Genomic DNA, 24,267 nt, shown 5'->3' with positions numbered 1-24,267 from the left:
ACCCATCTCCTGGAGAAATGGAAATAAAAACAAAAATAAACAAATGGGACCTAATGAAACTTAAAAGCTTTTGCACAGCAAAGGATACCATAAACAAGACCAAAAGACAACCCTCAGAATGGGAGAAAATATTTGCAAATGAAGCAACTGACAAAGGATTAATATCCAAAATTTATAAGCAACTCTTGCAGCTCAATAACAAAAAAACAAACAACCCAATCCAAAAATGGGCAGAAGAACTAAATAGACATTTCTCCAAAGAAGATATACAGATCGCCAACAAACACATGAAAGAATGCTCAACATCATTAATCATTAGAGAAATGCAAATCAAAACGACAATGAGATATCATCTCACACCGGTCAGATTGGCCATCATCAAAAACTCTAGAAATAATAAATGCTGGAGAGGGTGTGGAGAAAAGGGAACCCTCTTGCACTGCTGGTGGGAATGTAAATTGATACAGCCACTATGGAGAACAGTATGGAGGTTCCTTAAAAAACTACAAATAGAACTACCATATGACCCAGCAATCCCACTACTGGGCATATACCCTGAGAAAACCATAATTCAAAAAGAGTCATGTACCACAATGTTCATTGCAGCTCTATTTACAATAGCCAGGATGTGGAAGCAACCTAAGTGTCCACCATTGGATGTATGGATAAAGAAGATGTGGCACATATGTACAATGGAATATTACTCAGCCATAAAAAGAAACGAAATTGAGTTATTTGTAGTGAGGTGGGTGGACCTAGAGTCTGTCATACAGAGTGAAGTAAGTCAGAAAGAGAAAAATAAATACTGTATGCTAACACATATATATGGAATCTAAGAGAAAAAAAATAAGAAAGTCATGAAGAACCTAGGGGTATGACAGGAATAAAGACATAGACCTACTAGAGAATGGACTTGAGGATATGGGGAGTGGGAAGGGTAAGCTGTGACAAAGTGAGAGAGTGGCATGGACATATATATACTACCAAATGTAAAATAGATAGCTAGTGGGAAGCAGCCGCATAGCACAGGGAGATCAGCTCGGTGCTTTGTGACCTCCTAGAGGGGTGGGATAGGGACGGTGGGAGGGAGACTCAAGAGGGAGGAGGTGTGGGTATATATGTATATGTATAGCTGATTCACTTTGTTGTAAAGTGGAAACTAACACACCATTGTAAAGCAATTACACTCCAATAAAGATGTTAATAAAAAAGAAATTAATCTATACATCTCTAAAAGTGCCCTCCCTCAAAAGGTGTAACTGTAGGTGTGTAGGGTTGAGAGATACATATAACCTGAGGGTTAAATATCCATTGTCTACTCAGGGTTGATTGCTCTTTACCTAGTAAAACAGCACAAGGCAAAGATCATCTTGGAACCCTTAATGTTCAGGTTTTCCCACAGTTTTATCCCTGGACATTTTTCCTGTCATTGCAGCTTCATGGGGCTCCCAAGTTTCAGGTCAGTGAAACCCCAGTGGGGATACTCAGACCCACAGGTTTGTCCTTTGTAGTACAAAGCCGAGTATGAATTTGAGCAAAGCAAACAAAAAAATAAACTGCAAGATCCTGGAGCAGCTGTCAAACCTCAACCTAGAATGTTGGGACTTAACAGACAGGCAGAGTGGGAGAAGCAAAAAACCAGTCTAAGAAGAAAGAAACTGGATCTTTGACATTTTTTGCTGAGACCTGACCCTTCTGATTATGAATTCTTCCATCTTCTATCACCAGTACACTCATTTTGTCATATTTTCCCCAAGATAAAACCAAACTCTGAGAAAACCTGAAACCCTATGGAGATTTCTAGAGATGGACTCCTGCCATCCGTCTCTGAAAGTCTCCTCTCCTCCCATCCTTGACGCCGTGAAGCCGGGTTCCCACCTCCCTACCTGCCACTCCCATCCTGGCCAAAACACAGCCGAAAACCCATCTCTTTTGTGAGCTTGCTCTGACAAGCACAATTCTGCAACAATTACCATATTCTTTTAGAAAAATCTCAATTAGCAGAGCAGCTGTGAATCCACTCACAAGATCCATTACAACCACAGATTTTCCGAGTTCTGAGCACCTGCCGCCCTCCAGGGTGGAGAAGCCGTCCTGTGGCTGTCGTTCTTGAGGGACACCAGCTCTCCCTGGGGTTGAATAAGTAGCTCAAGTGGTTCACACAGTCCACAAACCCTGCGGAAAGATTTCTGGTCCTGGTCTGTGCTGTCGTCTGACCTCTGCACCATCTATTCAAGGGAACAAGACCTTGTGAGCATGGAGTTCATGCCTCTACATCCAGTGAAGCCTTCTCTGCCTGCTACAGGCTCAGCAGAGTGGCTTAGCCTCCAGGCATCCCCACGTCACCCTGTGTTAGTTTCCGAATGCTGCTGTAGGTAGCTACCTCAAACCTGGTGGCTTAAACAACACAAATACCTGATCTGACAATTCTATTAGAAGTCTGGACCGTTGGGTACCAGTCCACCTGAATTCCTATCTTGCTGCTGGAGACATCCCAGCCCTGGTATTTGGCCTCCTCTTTCCTGTTACCAGCATCTGCAACTTGGAGAATGTGCAGAGAAGCTGGCCAGAGGAATCTGAGGGAAGCTGGAGACTTTGTCCTGCCCATTACACTACTTCCTTTTAAACCTCCAAAGATATATATATATTGTGTGTGTGTGTGTGTGTGTGTGTGTGTGGTACGCGGGCCTCTCACCGTTGTGACCTCTCCCGTTGCGGAGCACAGGCTCCGGACGCGCAGGCTCAGCGGCCATGGCTCACGGGCCCAGCCGCTCCGCGGCATGTGGGATAATCCCGGACCGGGGCACGAACCCGCGTCCCCCGCATCGGCAGGCGGACTCTCAACCGCTGCACCACCAGGGAAGCCCCAAAGATATTTTTTAAAATAAATATTTCTAATAAAATCTGTGGAAGGCATATCCTTGATTCCCCCCCACACCCCAAAAAAAAATACTGGGCTCAAATCAAGTTTTGTGCAGGACTGTGTCATTTCTTAGGTTCTAGGGGAAAATCCATTTCCTTGACTTTTCCATTGTCTAGAAGCTGCCCACGTGACTCTTCCTCCACCTGCAAAACCAGCAACATGGGGCCGAGTCCCTCTTGTGCTGCCATCTCTCTGGTTCTCCCTCGTCTACCTCCCTCCGCCACTTACAAGGACGCTTGTAATCACAGTGGGCCACCTGGATAATCCAGGACAACCTCTCTGCTTGAAGGTCATCCGATTAGCAACCGTAATACCACCTGCAAGCTTAACTCCCCTTTGCCATGTAACATGACATATTCACAGGCTCCAAAGATTGACATGGGCATCTTTGGGAGGACGTTATCCTGCCTACCACACACTCCATCAGACATCCTGCCACTTCCCCGCATAATGTGCTCAGATGTCCCCTCCCACTTGCAAAACCAACCCCCTTCTCCAGACCTTGGGGATTCCTCCCTGCCCCTAGCAAGGCCTCTACCAGCTTTTCCTGATTAAACCTCAAAGCTTCACCCCTTGAGAACAACCCAGCTCTTTGTCTCCTGAAGCCAAATCTTTGGAAAACAAAAGAACTTTGAAGAACTCCTCAAAGGCGAGACACAAATCCCTCCGGCCTTCTCCAGGTGGGGAAAAGACCTGCCCCTCTCAGGGAGGGAGAAAAGACAGCTGGTTTCTCAGCTGTCTTTCTGATAATTGCCTTCTTGTGTCTGCTGGATGCCTGCAGTGTGCCTCTTCCTATCATTATGCTTGTTTGGGTTTGGGAACACATCTTATACTCTGGAACCTTCCACCAGAGCTCACACAGTGCTCTGCACACATGTTCAAGCATTCACTGATTTCACACCAACACATGCAACGGGAGAGATTTTAGCTTTGTCTCGGCAGGGCTTCAAAAATCGTCAAAAATATAGAAGAATGTAGGGCTTTGCCACCAATCTCAATAGCCAACAAAATCCTACAATTGGAAAGCTTAAAACTTTTGCTTGGGATCTGTTTGGATATTGTGCTAGAACGTTTTAAAAAACACAAGCCACAGAGCAATCAAAGAGAATGAAGTACCATTTGGAGAGCAGGAAAAAGTTGCAGACTACCATTCTAAATGTTTAGTCTTAAGGAAAGGAAATGACTCATTCATCTATTCAAGAAACATTTATTGAGTTCCTATTATATGCAAGGCCTTGTTTGAAGTACCAAGTTTATGGTCACAGGAAACCTTGTGTTCTCTCTTGTTTCTCCCCGGTTTAATCAGAGGGGAATTACTCAGAGTAGAGTGAGTATCGTGGAGGGTGTGGGCTTTGACATGAGACAGGAGGTCAGACGTCCTGGGTAAGCTACAAAACTTTCCAGAAACTTCTCCCCCCTATATCTTAACAATGGTAATACAAATGACATCTGCTCACAGCATTTGGGAGAAGACAGAATTGCACACATAGAGTGAACTCAATAAATATCCCTCTTCGCCCCTCTCATCTCACAGAACACACTCAAAACAACCCCAGATCACTAGACTTCCAGGTAGAAAGAAGGAAGTGGCTTTCTTGTAATCCCAGGCTTTGTTTAAACTGTTCCCTGTGTCTGGGATGTTCCTAAGCCTCCGCTTTTCCACTTAAGAGCTCCCTGCTTTCCTCAGCCTCTCCCTTCACACCTCATCCCAGACAATTAGTCCACCATCTCTGTATTCCCACATGCTACGGACTGAATTGTGTCTCCCCAAAATTCGTACGTTGAAGCCCTAACCCCCAGTGGGATGGTATTTGGAGTTGGCATCTTTAGGAGGTAACTATATTGTGAGGGTGAAGCCCATTAATAGAATTAGTGCCTTCTAAGAAGAAACCACAGAGAGCATTCTCTCTCTCTCTCTCTCTCTCTCTCTCTCTCTGCCCATCATGTGAGGACATCTGCAAACCACAAAGAGAGTCCTCACCAGGAACTGAATCAACCAGAGCCTTGACCTAGGACTCAGCCTCCCGTACTGCAAGAAATAAGTGACTGTTGTTCAAGCCCCCCAGTCTGGTGTAGCGGCCTGAGCTGACTAAGACACCAGAGTCCTGGGATCACCGCTGCTGCCCTAGTGGTCGTGTGCACCTACCTTTTCTTCAAGGCTGCGAACCCACAAGGGCAGGGCTGTGTCCTTATTCCCCACCTTACCCCAAGCATTTATCCCAGGATCTACTGCCCTGAATTGATTCCTGTCGCTGCCATAACGAATCATCGCAAATTTGTTGCACTAATAACACAGGTGAATTATCTTACAGCCTTACTCCAAAGGCTGACATGAGTCTCATTGGGCTAAAGTCAAGGTGTCATTAGGGCTGTGCTCCTTGCTGGAGGCTCTAGATGAAGATCTGTTCGCTGGACTCCTCCAGCTTCTGAAGGCCACCTGCATTCCTGGACCTGTGGCTTCATTCTACCATCTTTGAAATTATGCTGCCATCTCTCTGGTCTTCCGTCTTCCACTTTGAAGGACCCAGGATAATCTCCCAACTGACTAACAACCTCACTTCCGTCTTCAACCTCAATCTCCTTTTGCCGTGTAGCGTATACATATTCACAGGTTTCGGGGAGCGGGAAGTGGACATCATCGGGGCATTATCTTGCCCACTACAAGCCATAGAAGGAGAAATTGAATAAACCTGGATCTTAATTTATGATGCCTGCAACTCAGCAAAATCCTAACACCCTCTTCCTGCTGCCATCCTTTACAGCCCATACCCCCGGTAAGCCTGGTCTCTAGTCTTGACTATCTCAGGAACTTATTCTGAAAAACATTGCATAAGAGATACAACACCAGTCCTATGATGCTTGAGTTTTTTCTTGCTGGCCTTTAGTCCAGCAACCACTTAATCTTCACTTGTCGCACCTGAATTACTACTGTTAAGTACAGGATAGCCTTCTGGGAAAGGTTCTGGAATGGGGATCCTGCCACTCTTCTTGCCCCTTCCACCTTCCCAAGAGGACACTGCTTCGTGAGTGGGAAACCCTAGATAAAGCCCACACCTGATCTGTGCTTCTAGCAGGTTGGACCTCTAATTCTTTCTGTTTCTGGAAAATCATAGATCATCTGCGTTGCTTCCCAGTCATCTCTCCTGAAAGGCTCTCATCTGGGAAAATAGGGATGCGTGCTATCTACTATTTATAAGGGAGTGTGGCTCCCTTGTTGATTTGGGGAAAAGTGAATTTTCCTGCAAAAAGCTCAAAGCGTTTTTATGAATGTAACATTTCACTTCCCACAAGATCTTTATAGAGTTATAGACAGAAGAAATAAAAATGGCGGCAACTTATAGAAGTAGCACTGAGCATATTTAAAGGCAATAAATGAGATTTTTAAGTGGTTTAAGTGGCCACCCCATAGAAGGTAGGTGTTGGCATTTTCTATTTGATACCCCACATCAACCTGACATGCGACCAGTTCATCTACAGATAGATATGTGTGTGGAAACACACACACACACACACACACACACACACACACATTCATATAATTTCATCCATCCACCAACTTACTCATTCAGGCAGTGTCTACTGAGCCTCCACTGTGTTCCCCACATCATCACAGGCACGGGGATGTGGAGAAAGTGGGTGAGACGTAGCCACTTACCCTTGAGAGTTCAGGGTCTGCCAGGGCAGAGTGGCATGGAAGCCAGCCATAGTCATACGATGTGCTGAGTGCTGTCCTCTGCAGGCACTGGGTGGGGAGGATGGGAATCAACAGTCTTGGAGCTCCCCGGGGAGGGGAAGTCTGAGCTGAGTCCTGAGGACTCAGGTAAGTTGTAGGGGGTAAGAAAGAGCATGGAAGACTGGAAGTGAAAAGACATTGTCATGTGAAAGGACACATGTGTGAAAGAGCATCGTGCCTTAGAGCACCCTGGGAATCCTAGGTTCAGGCACAGGGACAACCAAGGTCACATCATCAGCGGCGTGGGCAGCCACTGCCGAGGAGCTTGCACTTTACCAGTGGGGCCCCTGAACGACGTACAGCAGGATAGGATCACAATGGGATCTGACCTGGAAGGAGCCCATGAGGAAGCTCTGCGAAAAAGAAAGGGGAGTCTATCTCTGTTTTACACCTGAAACTAACACAACATTGTAAATCAGCTATACCTCAATTTAAAAAAAAAAAAAGGGGAAGCAGAGGTAGGAAAGACTGGAGCCATGATCTAGACTTGGAGACACCTGCAACAATCCAGATGAAAACTGATAAGAGGGCTGCAGAATAGCATTTATGGGCTGATCACTTGTGTTTGAAAGCGTGTTGATGCACTAAGGTACCTGGAAAGATGTTCATTAAAATGTTAACAATAGGGCTTCCCTGGTGGCGCAGCGGTTGAGAGTCCGCCTGCCGATGCAGGGGACACGGGTTCGTGCCCCGGTCCGGGAAGATCCCACATGCCGCGGAGCGGCTGGGCCCGTGAGCCGTGGCCGCCGAGCCTGCGCGTCCGGAGCCTGTGCTCCGCAACGGGAGAGGCCACAACAGCGAGAGGCCCGCGTACCACTAAAAAAAAAAAAAAAAAAAAATGTTAACAATAGTTACCTCTGGTGGCAGGGCACAGGGTGAATTTTTTGCTTGCTTCTTTATACTTTCCTTGGTTGCTTGAAATTTTCTACGTGAGGATGTGTTATCTTTATAAACCAGAACAAACCAAAAAAAGTTTTGTTTTTGTTGCTTATTAAAAACTGACAATGACCCTGAGAGACTGAATATACAAATAGGCAATGGCCAGACCATGTATAAAAATAGAACGTTGACCCATATCCTGTAGCAATCTGCCCGGGAAACCCAACCCCTTATGTACAATAAAAAACCCAGGCAGCTAGCCTGCTTCCTGGGTCAGTCTGTAGTCGGAGGTGTAGAAACCCAGACTGTCAGCTCTAGTAAAACCCAGGAAGCTAAATATTGACTTCCATAACAACTGGCTCAAAATGGCCGGGACTTGATTAATAACTGACAGCTTTCCTAATTTTTGTCTCTGCTTCCAACTTAGTACCAACTAAAGAAAGCTAACTATGCACCCCTACGCAATCACATAGGATACCCCCCTACTCATTGGCCACCCATAGCTTCTCCAGAACTATAGCCTCCAATCAGGGCACACCTGAAGCCTTCCCTCTTCTCCTCTATGAAGCTTTCCCACTCCTCTGCCTGCCTTTGAGTCTTTGACAAAACGCAAGTCACAGGGCTGACTCTCTTGCTATAGCAAACTCCAGTAGTCTTTGCTTTTCTCAGGTGGTTGGTCTTCCTTTATTCCACAACACAATCAGTCCTGCTACAGGGGGATAGTAAAGTGGGGACAAGAGGAAAAGCTTTTAGGAAGAAGAAGCCGTGGGATTTGGTGTCTGTTGTCAGTGGGGTGAAGGAGGGAGAAGCAAGGATGCCTCTGGCTCCTGGCTTGGGATTCTGAGCAGATGCTGGTGCCATCCGTGGAGTCACGTAAAGGGAAGGAACACGTGGGAGAGGTGTGTGACAGGGTCTACAGGACACAGAAGGCACCCATGGTGGAGCGGGTGTGGAGGTTAGGAGAGAGACTCTACAGAGGTGTGGGGAAATCTAGGGGAAACCAGCCAGGGATGGGGAGGCCTCAGCGCTGGGAACGGCTGGAGCCATCACCACCCAAGAGTCCACAGGTGCCAAAGAAGGAAACCAGACAGAACGGTGGGAGAGAGGGCCACCAAATGGGACTGTGGTGGTAGGAAGAGGAACTCAATCCATTTCAATCAACCTGGAGCCCACGGGAAGGCTCCACTGTCCACCTGCCTTTCCATCTCCTGTCAGTGCTTCCCATGAGCTAAACCCACCAGGAAACCAGAGGACATGAGAGACCCAGTGCATCCATAACAGCCGTTCTCCTGCGATGTGGAGAATCAAGAAGGGTTCAGGGAAGCTCTTCGGGGGCACTTAGAGAATACTTAGCCCAGACAGCCTGGGGATAATGAGCTCCATCTTGAAAATGTTCATTGTGAGGTTCCCATGGGGAATGCAGGTGGAACTGTCTAGCAAGTAAGTCAATATGGCAGCGTAGAAATGGAAAGACCTGAGTTGGAGAGGTGGGTGTGGAAGTCATCTAAATATCAGGAGAGTTTCAGCGCAAGTGAACTCTCCCAGAGAAAGAGTGAGGGATGAGAAGAGAAGCAGGCTGAGGACAAACCCTGGGCGACGCCAACATTGAGGTGGGAAAACAGGAGAAGGGGTCAGGGAAGGTCAATGGGAAGGAGAATGGATCAGAGACCTGGAGACAAGAATCCGGATGTTCATCAGATTTTCAGTCATACTTTTCAGCAGTCGGGTCTACCAATAAATTAGGGAAAGATCTAAACAAAGGTACAAGGTCAAACCAAACACAAATAACTTTTGAAGTTCATGGTCTTTGGGGGCTCTAGGTGGAAGGGCAATAAGGGAAGAGTTACTGGGAGTCACAGCATTTGCATTTCCTTGAACACATTTCCTAAAGTAGTCCCAGCAAGGGACTTCCCCGGTGGCGCAGTGGTTAAGAATCCACCTGCCGATTCAGGGGACACGGGTTCGAGCCCTGGTCCGGGAAGATCCCACATGCCGTGGAGCACCTAGGCCCGTGTGCCAGAACTACTGAAGCCCGCATGCCTAGAGCCCCTGCTCTGCAACAAGAGAAGCCACTACAATGAGAAGCTCGTGCACCGCAACGAAGAGCAGCCCCGCTCTCCTAGAGAAAGCCCATATGTGCAGCAACAAAGACCCAACACAGCCAAAAATAAAAATAATTTAATTAATTAAAAATAATTTAAAAGACTTTTTTTTTTTTTTTTTTTTTGCGGTACGTGGGCCCCTCACTGTTGTGGCCTCTCCCGTTGCGGAGAGGCACAGGCTCCGGACACGCAGGTCCCGCGGCCACGGCTCGTGGGCCCAGCCGCTCCGCGGCATGTGGGATCTTCCCGGACCGGGGCACGAACCCACGTCCCCTGCATCGGCAGGCGGACTCCCAACCACTGCGCCACCAGCAGTCCCAGCAAGCCTGTTTGACAAGCTGCCCTGGAGGAATTGACTTGGCAGAAAAGATTACGGCGACAAACTACATGATTGTCAATACAGGCGACGTCACCAGTGCTTCGAATAGGAGACTCATACCTTCAGCGCTGGATGCCAATCAGGGCTTGGTTATTATTGTTATTTTTCTTTCAAAATCCCCGAGGAAGTTTTAACGAACACAAAATTACAAATAAATTCATGAAACATCCAGTCACCTAGACCAAAAGACACACCACCTGCTCGTCACATCTCACTCTTTCCACTTGCGAGTGTTTGTTTTTCCAAGAGCTCTTCCTCTCTGCCAAAAGCCCCCTTATTGTGCAGAGCACAAAAGTGAGGTGCTCTCAGGGTCTATTTTCTCCAGCCAGGCGCAAATTAGGTTATTGTTGATGTGCGGAGAGCCAGCCCACGCTTGAACAAATGGGCTAAATGGCCACCGTTTCCAAAGATGGAAAACGGTTCACACTATCGGCAATCTCTTAACCCTTTTTCGACTAGCTGTGTTTAATTCCAAACCCTTATTCATTTTTTTTTTCCCAAATCCTGGGCCCTCGAGTTTGCTCCTCCCGTATAGCAGCCCTTTGTTTCTCACTTAGGCCGGGGAGTTGGCTGCTCCTTGGAGTCAGTTCCAGTCCCAACACGCTAGGAGTAGGCATTGCTGAGGAGTGGATGTTCCACAGCAGCCCTGTCCAGCAGAAACATAATGCCAGCCACTCGTGTTATCTCACAGCTTCTAGGAGGCACATTTAACTGGAAAATTAAATAGGTAAAGTTAACATAGCACTATATTTCATTTAACCCAATAGAGCAATACAGAGTATTATCATTCTAATGCAATCAATAGGAAAACTATTGATGAGATATTTTACACTATTGCATTATTGTTTTTCTCATTATGTCTTCAAAATCCCCTGTTTCGATTGCACCTGCAGCACATCTCAACTTGGGTCACAGGCTCATTTCAAACGCCCAGTAGCGACAACGTGGCAGGTGGCTGTCATATTAGTGCAGATCCTGGCCCCTCCCCTGGTGACCACCCCAGGGTTCTCTCCAGCAAGAGTTACTCATTCTTCCCAGAAAAAAATGAGCCCATCAGCCCATCCAAGGAGGAACCTGTGGGCTACAAAGGCTCTCTTTGTTTTGCACGTATCAGGAAGTTATTAGAAACTATCATACTAAGTGAAGTAAGTCAGACAGAGAAAGACAAATACCCTTTGATATCACTTATATGTGGAATCTAAAAAAAATGATACAGATGAACTTATTTATGAAACAGAAACAGACTCATGGACATAGGAAACAAACTTAAGCTTACCACAGGGAAAAGGTGAAGAAGGGATAAATTAGGAGCTTGAGATTAAAATATACACACTACTATATATGGAGTAGATGACCAACAAGGACCTACTGTATAGCACAGGAAACCATATTCAATCAATAGCTTGTAATAATATACATACATATGTATAACTGAATAACTTTGCTGTATATCTGAAACTAATGCAACATTGTAAATCATCTGTATTTCAATAAAAATTTTTTGAAAAGCAAAAACCTAAAACAAGTTATTCGAGATGGCTGGTGCAGGAAGGAGAGAGCTGGCACATAATCCATTATGCCTTATTGTGTGACAAACAGCATCGTCCAAACCAGCGCAGGGTCCATTAAAGCAAACACACAAACAAAATCTCTCCTGGTCCACCTGAACATTGATTTGAAAAATATTTCTTGGGACTTGGGGAAAAGGAAATAAATAGGAACATTAGATTTATGGCTAGGAGCGCCAGCATCTCTGGATTTATGACATAAGCCAAAAGTTTGCAAAGCTAGATAAAACGTGACTTTTCGAGGACATATCATTTGCAACTGTTGACTTCCACAGGCAAGGGCAAGTCGAGAGAAGAACACCAATTTCTATCTTTCCTTTTCAAAAGAGCAGATGTAATTACTTCGGCGTCTGTACTTGTGTTGCGAATTCAATCAAGTGACTTTAGAGAAATCAAATACACCTTTGCTGGAGAACCGAAGGGAAAGAGTGATTCCGTGGGAGGCTGAGCAAAACACACAGCACTGCCGATGGGCCCCAGGGGAGGAGCACAGAAGCAGGAGAAAATGCAGTTTTAAAAGGACCGTATCCCAAGAGCATGCAACCCAAACAGCATTGCAGCAGACAGACCCCAGGCACGGGAAGCGCAAGGCCATTTGCAATCTATGGGTTGTTAGTAAGTCAGTCTCGGGAGGTACAGAGCACCGAATGGGCATCATAGTTACCCCCAAGGGCTGCCTGTTACCATGGCCTACGCCAGTTGTCAGTGGAAGCAGAGAATCAAAAAGAGCTCACTGTTTAAAAAGAGTATGATGTGAACATTGAAGACGTACAGCGACAGAAAACCCCGGAAGCCCCTGTGCCAGACCTATCCCTCCACCCGGCTTCTCCGCGAGCTGACCAGGTGCACAGTCCAAGAAGTTCCTCTCGCTGAAGGTGGGCGTTTTCTCCCTTCCTACCGAAGGCATCTTCCGTGAGAAGCACACGTCAGCCACAGAGCTTTCCAAGCTCATTCAAACGTAGACTTGAAAACCTAGGACCGGAATGGCCTTAAGTCCCCACACAGAGCCATGTAGGGCTAAACAGCTTTATTGTGCAGTAATTTGCCACTTTCTAGACAGAAACAGTCCAGAGCTGTGGCTTGGTGGACCGAGAGCCTTTGCTGGTGTTCTGACCCCACCCCCGGAGCTCCCTCAGGCCCCTCCCCCGCCGCTAGCTGTGAACGGACAGGAAGGAAGCAACCGTCCCCTTTCCAGATCTCTTTCCCTCCCAGGAGGCAAGACGCGATCTGAGGCCTACGGTGGTCAGAGCTGCCCAGAGGTGCTCCACGATGCAAGGCCGCTGCTTTTGGGGAATCTGTTTCCTCCTTTTAGTAAGATGAGACCGGAAAACAAACAAACAAAACTGGCAAAGAATGGCAGAGAAGTTGCCCTCTTGACTCTCCTTCGGCTTCACTTTATACAAAAGCACTTAATTCCACAAGAGAAACACACAGCCTGAGTTGGGAGAGGAAGGGAAAGGCAGACCTTTCCAATGCCTCATGAATATTCACAAAGTATTCGGGTTCAAGTGGGGAATCGTCCGCAAGGAGCGAATGAGCGATAGGTGCAAACGCAGCCGACTTCTGGCCACTCTAACCCCGAATGAGACTTCCGTCTCCAGCAAACACACCCGAAGTGAGGCAAGATGAAATAGGTCTTCCCTTGGCATCAAGCCCGGACGGAGCGGGGGGGGGGGCGGGGGCCTCAAGGAAAGAACAGGCCGTGCTTTCTGAGAACACTGCCGCGCACCCCGTGCCATTAGTGCCAAGCCAGGAATGCCAGCACCGCAGAAGGAAAAGATGACGCACCCTAAGTGATTTGCTGGGAAACTGATCTCAGGAGAAAAGCTCACTGTCACCCAGTCAATCGCAATGGCCCGGGGTGGCAACTTGCGTCTAATCTGCATAAGAACATGATTAAGGATGGCACCCCCCCTTCCAGTGAAATGCTAACGTCGGTTGAAGCTCACAGGCGTTCAGCACAGTCACTGGTTATGAATGACTTGCCAGATGTTCGAGGCTGGCTTCGGCACGATGGTCCGCACTGGAGCCTGTAGGGGTGAATGGTACATGAACAAGGAGCTGGGGGACGGTCCTCACCCTCTGTCCACCTCCCTGCGAGGCCAGCGGCCCCGGGCAGGCATCCCGATACGCTCCATCTCCCCGCTGCCCGTATGCTTCTCAGGCTTCGGCAGACGGGGAGGCATGACCTTCTGCATTTTTACCGTCCAATGCAACTTTTCTTTTTAGGTGAAATCCGCATAACATGAAAACTAATCTTTTTTTTTTTTTTGGCCACATCCCGTGGCATGCAGCGTCTTAGTTCCCCGACCAGGGACTGAACCTGTGCCCCCCTGCAGTGAGAGCGCTGAGTCCTAACCACTGGCCCTCCAGGGAATTCCGAAAACTAATCTTTTTGACGTACATTTCAATAGCATTTAGTGCGCTGATAAAGTTGTGCAGCCAGCATCTCTATCAAGTTCCTAAACAGTCTCATCACCCCAACAGGAAACCCCATGTCCATTAAGTTGACATCCCCTATTCCAACACAACCTTTAAGAGAATATCTTCTCTAATTACAAAAAAATATCCCCCCCCCCCACCACTCCTGCCCTGACCTCAGACCAGTTTCTAGCCACCAAAAAACGTGGCGTCCTCTGGCAGGGATTTAGGTTTTGTTCATCCTTGTATCCCAGGGCCTAGCACAGTAAGTGGCATGTGGCTCCCAGTTGAAGTCATGGGATCCAAATGGTAGAGACAGGGCGCTAAGCCTGCACTTAAGGCGTCAGGGATGCATATTTCAGCTCATCTGTTTTGAGGTGAGCCCTGAAGCTGCACTTCACCCTAGACTCCACGTGAAGTTCACCCAGGGCCTAAGCTGGCTGGGAAGCCAATGAGAGCCAGGCGGAGAGAATCCTCCTTCCTTTATGGAGTCCAGATCCCAAGGGCATCCCAAACGGCATGTCCACAGATGAGCTCCATGACACCGTTCCCTCTCCCCTTGGAAACCCAGCCATGGGTGGTCCATGGGATGCTGTGATGTGATAATATCACATCAGGAAACAGCAAGCAGTTTTCAGGGATGGGCATGTGATTGTGGCATATTTTCCCCTAAGAATTCCATCCGTCTCCAATAACAGCAGCAGCTGCCGCTCTAGGAATGGGGGCTTTGCCCTCATTCCCCGCCAGCGAGGCTGCTTTGGCTCTTTCAGAGAAGCTGTCCTTTTTTCTTTTGCCTCCAGCTGTGGGTTTCCACCAAATGAGTCACTTCAGGGACTTTAAGTCACTTGAGGCTTTAAGCACCCCTTCTGCCCGGCTGCCCCACACAGCGCCTCTGAGGAGGGTCCGGGACTTGCACTGACCCTTCGGGATGGGGTCTGGTCTGGATGCTGCACTGGCCCTGGCACCAGCCTCCACCAGAGGCGAGAGCTTTGGGGAGAAGGGCTGGAGGGGATAAATACACAACAATGCCCAAAGCCTGGGCGCTGAGGTCTGGGGTCTCCCTGGCGCCGTGAAGGGCAGGCACCACACTTGAAACATAGAAGGACTGCATTCTCAAGCCCATAGCAAAAAATGCACTGGGTGAAAGCAGAAAAAGCAGCACAAAGGGTCTGTAGGTGATTCCCAGCCCTGGGCTGTGCCTGTTTCTGGTTAAGTGATTCTGTTTTAGAAGCTCGACTTCCATCTACCCTCTGAGTCTAGCAACAGAGTCTAAGGTAACCTCCCATGTGTGTCAGAGAGTCTTCCTCTATTTGGATAATATGTCACTCTCGTCTCTGCTGTCACCGGGTGACTGAGTCTCTCTTTCCCAAGTCGAGGGGAGGGAGGAGGATCGTGGGTGGATGGGCCCCGAGAACAGTGGGTACGCTGAGAGTCAGAGCAGCCTGCAGCGCCAACCGTGTCAGCCAGACGGAGAGCGAGGTGCGCCAGCCCTGAGCAAATAGCAAAGAAGGCCAAGTGTGCACCCGACAGGCTCCAATTCCCACTGCACCCCAGGAACCAGCAAATCTGTATTTCAGATACACGTTCTGTGGAACCTAGCTGTGGAATTCTGGGAGAAACACATTTAAGCAATTACAAATCATTGTAGCATTATAGATCTATAAAACAAGATGATTCAGAACAAGCCTAGCTTGTTCTAGAACGCTCCAAGAGCGAGACAGAGTCGGCAGCATTTCCTACACCTACTCTCCCTTCACTTTCCTTCCCCTTCAAAACAGGATCCTTTCACCGTCACTCTGGGATGTAGAACTCGTTCCAGCCGGGTGAAGAAGTAGGTTCATACCAGCTCATGAGAGGCAACTGCTACATATTCAGGAATTTTGAGAGCTGGTCAACAGTTGATAGGTTGGAATCAGCCGTGGTGGAAGTTTTTGCAGCACAGGAATAGGCCAACTCTCTGATCAAGGCTTTACTTCCCCCCTCCCAGCCACCCCCCGTGGAGCTGCCTTAGTGGCAAAACAGTGGTCTTAGCCCAATTTACGGCGTCTCCTGGACTTGGAGGGGGCGTCAGGGAGTCTGAGGGTTCCCCATGTCTTGCCCCCTCCTCCGTGGAATCCTCGGACTGGCTCCCCTTTGTGGGGCCTTTTGAGGCCTCAGCAGTTTCCCTTCTGCACAGACTGGAAGGGAGGAGGTACGTTCCACTCCCCTCCTCCCAGTGGGAACACCTTGAACCAGCCCCCCAGTCTCAGCCCTAATGGGAGGAAACCCACCCCACACTGTTTATGTCATGTCCCCAGACAGTGACTTAATTATGAAAAGAAAAATGATATTCCTGGAGCCTGGCCAAATGGAGAACCAGAAACCGGCATCCAGCCTAGAGATTCAGGTTCCGCTTGCCAGCCCCTCAGAGCCTTGGGGGCAGCACACGGTGACTCAAACAAATGAGAAAAACATCGAAAACCCAAGAGACTGCGGAAAGTGAAGGCAGTGAGATGTGATGCCTACTCAGTCACCTGGTGGGCTGAGTCAGTCAAGCGCCGTTTGAAGAGAACCCAGAATGCTGGTACAGGTTCACAGAAAACGGGGCTGGCCAGGAAGCTGGGGCAGAGGTGAGGGAATGGCCACACCTACCTGTCTGATGCAGATGGAGGAGAGCCGTTCTCTTCTTTGAAACCTGGGGGAATGCAAGCCTCACGGAATGTAATCCTATGTGTGAAACATGGTGAGATGTGATTCTCACATCTACTGAAACCTCACGCAAGTCTTCTGAGAGCTTATGGCTAAGATTGTATTTTATTTGCTTCCCAGGGAAAATAAGATGCAATGTACTTCATTGGATAGAGACCATTCAAAAGTACATCAAGCTTCCTTTTTTTTTTTTTTAATTGAAGTATAGTTGATTTACAATGTTGTGTTCGTTTTTGGTATACAGCAAAGTGATTCAGTTATACATATATATATATATTCTTTTTCATATTCTTTTCCATTATGGTTTATTACAGGATATTGAATATAGTTCCCTGTGCTATACAGTTGATCCTTGTTGTTTATCTATTTTAAATACAGTGGTGTGTATCTGTTAATCCCAAACTCCTAATTTATCCCCCCCTTCCCCTTTGGCAACCATAAATTTGTTTCCCACGTCTGGGAATCTGCTTCTGTTTTGTAAATAAGTTCATTTGTGTCATATTTTAGATTCCACATATAAGGGATGTCATATGATATTTGTCTTTCTCTGTCTGGCTCACTTAGTATGATCATCTCTAGGTCCATCTATGTTGCTGCAAATGGCATTATTTCATTCTTTTCAAGCTTCCTTTTAAAACGAATTTCTTGTTTCATCCTGAAAAAAACAATTGTAGATGGGAAATATTTTTCAGCATGAAAGCTGATGGGGTAAGTTGTCTACCAGCAAAAAGGCACCTTTTTTGGAAAAAAAAGGCACCGAGAAGTGGGGAAGTAAGGTCAGTGGCCCAAGATAAGGGACCAAGTGGTTGTCTGGGGACTTGAGTCTCCAGACCCCGAATCCAGTGCATTTGTCCTCCGCAAAGCCCTGGCTGAGGACATGCCCATTCCTGAGTGCTAAGGCAACGATTGAATGGAAGAGGCTTCTCTTCAAAAGGCTCTCAAATGCCAACAGCAGATTTTGCCAGAACAACACAGATTTAATGAAGTGCAAAATGTAGGCCTTTTGCATTCCAACCGGAATTTCACCAGGAATTTAGACCACATCTCCAGTAAAAGCCATGCAGTTTCATTGATGCAGGAATTAGCGTAATCACTGAAATACATTCGGAGGATACAAGCTTTCATAGGAAAAGAGGCCGTCGGCTTAAATCTGCTCGAAATGCTACCGCTTAAACTTTAAGTGCAGAGTTAAACGACAGGATGCCTATAGATCGTGCAGTAAAGGTGAAGTTGAGGGGGGAAATGATGCAGGGAAAGAATGGTAAAATTAAACACACCTTGTTAGAGCAGAGCAAACACCCTGAATCCTGCTCTCCTTCCCCCCCGCCCCAGTTTTTTTGCTGGTAGCAGGTGGAGTCTCCCAACAGGCGTTTCACGGTGGGGACCAGTTATCCTGAACCCTCAATTACCTGGTCACTGCTCAGAGTGAACTGCCGGGACCCTTCTCCTGAAACCCAATTATTGTCGCTCCCAGGAAAGGGGCAGCAGAGGAAACAAAATTCCGTTTTCCACTGGCTAGAATTCTTAACAGCAAGGGGTCTGTGGGAAGCAGTGAGCTGAAACAATCGTCCAACATTGGAGCTCTGGCTAACGTGAGGGCTGAACTCCCTCCGCTGTGAAAACCCGCGATGTGGTGTTCTTGCCCCAGAAAATTGACAGAAACGTCAGGCCCATCAGTCAGGGAGGGACTGGATATTCTGAAACAGCTTCCCCTGTCCTCACCCTAGAGCTTACCAAACGCTTCATAGAAAATTCGGCACCTCACAGTTCTAGAATCTTCGGGAGGTCGTCTTGGGGCTCAGCTCTACTGCAGAGCTAAGAAACTACTTTCTCACCTCTCCCGGCCCCTCCCTGTCCCTCCTCAAGACTGGAAAGTCAGATCTATTCTCTCCAGGATGGAGGACCGCAGTCCGGGGACAGGAAGAAGAGAGGACTGGAACGGCTGTCCCCGTTCTGAGCTGGACACAGCTTGTCATCCTTCGGATGCCAGGCACGGTGGCTTCAGCAGACAGGAAGGGGGGGGGGTCCTCTCTCTGCGGGCGATGCTTGAATTCCACCCCTGCCCAACCCCGGGATATCTTATGCACCCCCACGCCAGTGCTTCCCTCCAGAATTCCCCATCGCCCCGTTTCCACCAGCTCCTCCCCCCACCTCGTTTGAAAATCCACGTCTCACGCTTATTATCCCCCCAGCCACCCTGCCCCCTCCCTCCACCTACAGACAAAACGTCTCCTGCATCTTCAGCCCCGTCATCACCCTCTTCCCCTGCAGCCTGGCTTGCATTCTGGCCAGTCAGAGTCGCCAGGGGTCTCCTGGCTGCCAAAGCCAACGACCTCTCCTCTGCTAAGTCTGGGGCCTTGGCTTCCCTGACCTGGACCCTCCCCTCAGCAGAGCCTTCTCCCCTCTGCTAACTCCTCCCTCGCACTCCCTCCTCACACCACTCTCTGTCGATACCCCCTGGGTACCTGTGGTCTCGATCCTATGCTCTCATGTTCTGGGACAGCTCGCCCATCGCCCTCGACACCCCTGGGCTGGGGCGCTGCGCCTCTCTGGGCTGTTTGATTAACGGAAAGAGCCCTAGACGCGCAGCCAGCACCCTGGACCAAACACAGTTCTAGCCGTGTAACCTCGGGCGGAGACTTCAGCCTTTCTTGAATCAGTGATTCAAGTCTGCCACACCGATTCCTGAAAGATGAGAACGAGCTGAAACAGCAGGTGAAGCCACAGAGCTCAACACTGACCCACAGGAGGGATTCCATAAATATTCACCTCGCCTTCCAACGGCCACTCCCCCTTTCCCAATTTAAAACTTTATAAAAGACACCAGAATTTTGCCACTTACCACACTGTTATCGGACACACGAAGTCCTAGAAGGTCCTTTTTTATGCAACCCTTTCCCTTCTCCTCCACCTCCACCTCCACGTTCCCCCCTCTAGAGTGGACCCTTACCCCAGACACAACCCCGCAAATCCGTCACTCCTTTATTTCCATCTCTTCCGCTCTCCGGGGTAATTCACTCCAAGGGCCCCCAAGTGAGGCAAGATCCTTCTCACTGCCGCACTTTCCCTCGCGTTGCTCACACACACACACGCACATACGCACACACATCCTCACATCTCTCCACAGGAGCCGAAGGGAAAGAATCAGGCCAACCTGACGGAGAGTCCTATTCTGGCCCCATTTTAGATACATAAGCTTCAGCAGGTCACTCAACACGACAGATCTTCATTGCCTCCCCTGCAGGTTGGGTTAACATTTCCTGGTGGCCACGGTGCCCCACCCAGTACTTGGCACATAGTATATGCTCATTAAAGGTTGGCTTTCATTTCCCACCTCCTTCAAAATGCCTTTGCTAATTAGCCCAGCCACTGCCTACCCCTGTCTCTGACATGCTGGCAAATTCTTAGTCTCTCATCCACCATGTAGAGTGCAACTCACATTGATATGGGACAGCGTGCATGTCTCGCATCACCAGGCAGGTTCTTCGCTTCCAGATGTGTCTACCCATCTGTGTCTTGGATTGCATCTGAATTTCTCACAGTTTCCAGGACAGTGTTGAGCTTATAAAAACTGTGATTATTATAGTTACAAATTGGGTACCTTCTTCAACCCAGACACTATCATAATTTGTAACCATTTGTTCAATGTCTGCTACGGACCAGGTGATCTATTTCGTTTTCACAGTAACCCAGCAAAGAAGGTCTTATTATTCTCATTTTATAACTGAGGAAACGGACACTCAGAGACTGAAGTGCCCTGAGCAAATGCACACGGATTGGAGGTGGGAAAGCAGTGTCCCAGACAGGACTGCCTGCTGCCAAAGCCCAGTGCCTTGTCCCAGGCCACACTGCCCAGCGCAATTGTGTCATTTCATTCTCCCGTCAACCCAGCAAGGCAGCATTTCACCCGTTTTACCAATAAAGAACCTGTAGCTCGAAGTCCCCCAGCTGGTAAGCAGCCCAACAGGGATGCCTCAGGTCTGGCTGAGGCTAAGCCACGCGCTGGACTAATCAGGAGAGAATCAGTAGAGGAGTTCTCACTCCAGAAGGAAACCTCCAAGTCCAAGGTCTCTGAAGAAGGGGAAAACCTGAGGCATCCCCCTCTTCAGAGAACAGGGAAGGTGGGAAAACTTAGACTGGAATCCACGGACTCAGAGCTCACTCTGGCTCTGCCTCCTGGCAAGTCAGTTGGCTTCCTGGGGCCTCACTTTCTTCCTGTTTAATAAAAAAAAGAATGAAATTTTGCCATTTGCAGCAACATGGATGGAGTTGGGGGGCACTGTATTAAGTGAAATAAGTCAGAGAGAGAACGACAAATGCTGTATGGTATCACTTATATGTGGAATCTAAAAAATACAACAAACTAGCGAATATAGCAGAAAAGAAGCAGACTCACAGACATAGAGAACAAACTAGTGGTTACCAGTGGGGAGAGGAAAGGTGGGGAGGGGCAGCACAGGGGCAGAAGATTAACAGGTACAAACTATTAGGTATAAGTTACAAGGATATATTGTACAACACAAGGAATATAGCCAATATTTTATAATAACTGGAGTTTAACCTTTAAAAAATGTGAATCACTATATTGCACATCTGTAACTTATAGAATATTATACATCAACTATACTTCAATTTAAAAAATTAAATGTAAATTTTAAAAGGAGGAGGACAAAATAAATGCTGCCCACAGTTCCAGGACTGCTAGCTAGGCACGCAAAGCACTGACTGGATCTCAGTCTTCTTGCTCCCCTCCTCTGGGCACCCTTGTGCAGTGCACAACCTACACAACTGTATGCAGTGGTCCTGAGAATGTCTTACTGGTTCTCACTATCCAAGGTTCAGATTCTTGAAATCCAATGAGAAGAGAAATCATGGTATTGAATGTTGGTCTCCTTTGATCTGTCCAAAGTGACCTGTCGTTTCCCTCCTTTGAGCACTGAACTTGCACATTGTACAAAATCATATCCAGGTGCAGAGCAGCCAGGGTTAGTCCTCTGGCCTGACAGTGGGTACTAGACATTCTAAATTTAGGTTCATGTTGTGGAGCCCCCAAGCTAAGATTTTTAATAGGAACATTCGCCCTTTAGTTTCTGTCACATATTCCCAGTGGAACGTAGTAGCTGTTCTGCCACACACACACCTATGACTTTAAACTTTCCGGTCTGTCAGAATTTCTGATTATGATAATGGTCTCCCATAGTTACAACAGCTCAAGGTACAGGACAAATAAAAACGACTTCACCTCCCTATGACACATCAGACGTCAGTGACAGGCATCACCACCAGCCCCCAAGGAAGGAGACTCTTCAGATAAGGACTTAATGCAAAACGACAAGCATCAGGGCAAGGGGCCAAAGGCAAACTATTGCCTTTGAGCTTTAAGCACCACTTGTAACTACAGCTCTGAGTTTTCTCTCAAATGAGTTCCAGTCGTCAATGGGAGCATCAGTGGAAAAATGCAGGAATGAATACAACAGGGAAACCCCACCCTGTCCTCTGTCTGGACCATCATCACCTGCAATGCATTATTGCTGTAGTAAGACGAGAAAGCATTTTAGAAGCTAATCTTCCCCTCTCGTTTAGAAAATAGATATGCTTTTCTTTGTGTTAACACAGTTTACTTTTTTATTGTGGTAAAATGCATATAACATAGAATTTACCATTCCAACCATTCTATAGAATCTACAGTTCTGTGGCATTAAGTACATTCATACTGTTGTGCAACCAACACCATCATCCATCTACAGAGCTCACGATCTTCCCAAACTGAAACTCCATACCTGTTAAACCCTAACTCCCCGTCGCTCCTCCCCCAGCCCCTGGTAACCACCATTCTAATTTCTGTCTCTAAGGATTTGACTACTCAAGGACCTCATATAAGTGAAATCATACAATATTTGTCCCTTTGTGACTTTATTTCACTTAGCATAACGTCCTCAAGGCTCATCCATGTTGTAGCCTTTTTAAGGCTGAGTAACGTTTCATTGCATGTATAGACCACATTTTGCTTATCTATTCATCTGTTGATGGACACTTAGATGTCTTCCACCTTTTGGCTATTGTGACTAATGCTGCTGTGAACAGGAGTGTACAAGTATCCGTTTACATGTGCTTTTCTTGACCGGTGAGGATGGGGAAAGCTTTGGCTGATATGTGATGGTGCAGAGTTCAGTTAATTTGCATTGTGAGACGCAGATTCAATTCAATGAGTCTGCTGAAGTACAGATTTCTTGCAGTTCACACTGGAAAATGAGCCCATCTGAAGCTCCTCCATGACACAGAGCCTGAGACAGATGTCGCCAATATTCCCTTCCCATTTTTCTCCTTTCCTCCTCATACCACACTTACCTCTCGGGAGGAAGCTTCATCCCTTTTTCTGTACGCGCCCATCCCCCCACCCTTGCTCTTGACAGCACTATGTGTTGACTTCCATTCCACCAGACCCCTCACTCCCACACTCCCCCCTTCCTTGTCGGGTCAGCCTCTCCGCCTCAGCTTCTTCTCAGGATGCAAATGTGCTAAAAACTCCCCGGGGTCAAAGTCACCAACTGTATTAGTTTCCTTGGCTGTCACCACAAGTTGCCACAAAGTCGGGGGCGGGGGGGGGCTGAAAACAATAGAAGTGTGTCCTCTCACAGTTCTGGAAGTCAGAGTCTGAAATTAAGGCGGCAGCAGGACCATTCTCCCTCCAAAAGCTCTAGGGAAGAATCCTGCCTTGCCTCTCAGCTTCCGGGGTTCCAGGTGCTCATTGGCTTGTGACCACATCACTCCACTCCCTGCCTTTGCCATCACATGGCCTTCTCTGTGTCTCTGTCCTTTTCTGTGTCATATGAGGATGTTTTAACGGGGTTTGGGGCACACCCTACTCCAGTATGATCTCATCTTGATCCTTATCTTAACTACATCTGCAAAGACCCTTCTGCCAAATAAGATCACATCCTGAGAGTCCGGTGGACATGAATTTGGGGGGTGGGACAAGGTTCAACCCACTACACTAGTAAATCCCAATTGCCAAGCCCGGTGGACATGGCTCAGTAGCTGTATGCAGCATTTGTTTTGGTTATTTAGAACAGAAATACCTTTATATTTCCTACTGATTTTTTAGATGATAGAACTATTAACGGAAAGTTTAAACATAAAAAAATTGAAAGAAAGCAAAAACACCCACAAACTTACAACTCAGAGATTGATCTCAATTAACATTTTGGAGGACATCCTTCTACACACACACACTAATCCAAAAAGGCAATATATGCAAAGTAAACTATATGTTTTATTCTGTTTTTTCACTTAAGGCTATGGCATGGACAACCTGCCAGGTTGATAAACACATACTCATTCATTCAATAAATAGGTGCTGGGGCTTGCTATGTGTCAGGCACTTTTTCCAGAGCCTGAGATCCATCAGTAGATAAAACACACAGAGATCTCTGCCCAGGAACTTCCTTTCTGACAGTGGCAACAGACAATAAGAAATTAACACAATAAATAAACTCTTTCATGCTGGAAGGTGAAAAGTGCTACAGAAAAAGTAAACAGTAGCATAAGGAAGAGAGATGTGAGGACCGGGAGGA

General features: G+C 47.5%; 1 long non-coding RNA gene across 6 annotated transcripts in view; it reads right to left on the bottom strand.

The window, feature by feature from the left end:
* Positions 1-13,172, bottom strand: part of LOC114486683 (uncharacterized) — a 28,790-nt gene extending 15,618 nt beyond the window's left edge. For 2 of the 6 annotated variants that reach the window (XR_008618010.1, XR_003680800.2), the window contains exons 1-3: positions 12,357-13,172; positions 10,570-10,727; positions 1,974-2,228 (exon numbers count right to left, since the gene is read on the bottom strand). This is a non-coding gene — a long non-coding RNA (uncharacterized lncRNA). The remainder of the gene's footprint in view (positions 1-1,973; positions 2,229-10,569; positions 10,728-12,356) is intronic. The other 4 variants (XR_003680806.2, XR_003680801.2, XR_003680807.2 and 1 more) reach the window with 4 other exon arrangements.
* Between the last annotated feature and the right edge of the window lie 11,095 nt (positions 13,173-24,267).

Source organism: Physeter macrocephalus, chromosome 8 (genome assembly GCF_002837175.3).
Source record: "Physeter macrocephalus isolate SW-GA chromosome 8, ASM283717v5, whole genome shotgun sequence".
Taxonomy (NCBI): domain Eukaryota; kingdom Metazoa; phylum Chordata; class Mammalia; order Artiodactyla; family Physeteridae; genus Physeter; species Physeter macrocephalus.
Note: the sequence above shows the minus strand (reverse complement) of the source record. Positions and strands in the feature narration are given on the sequence as shown.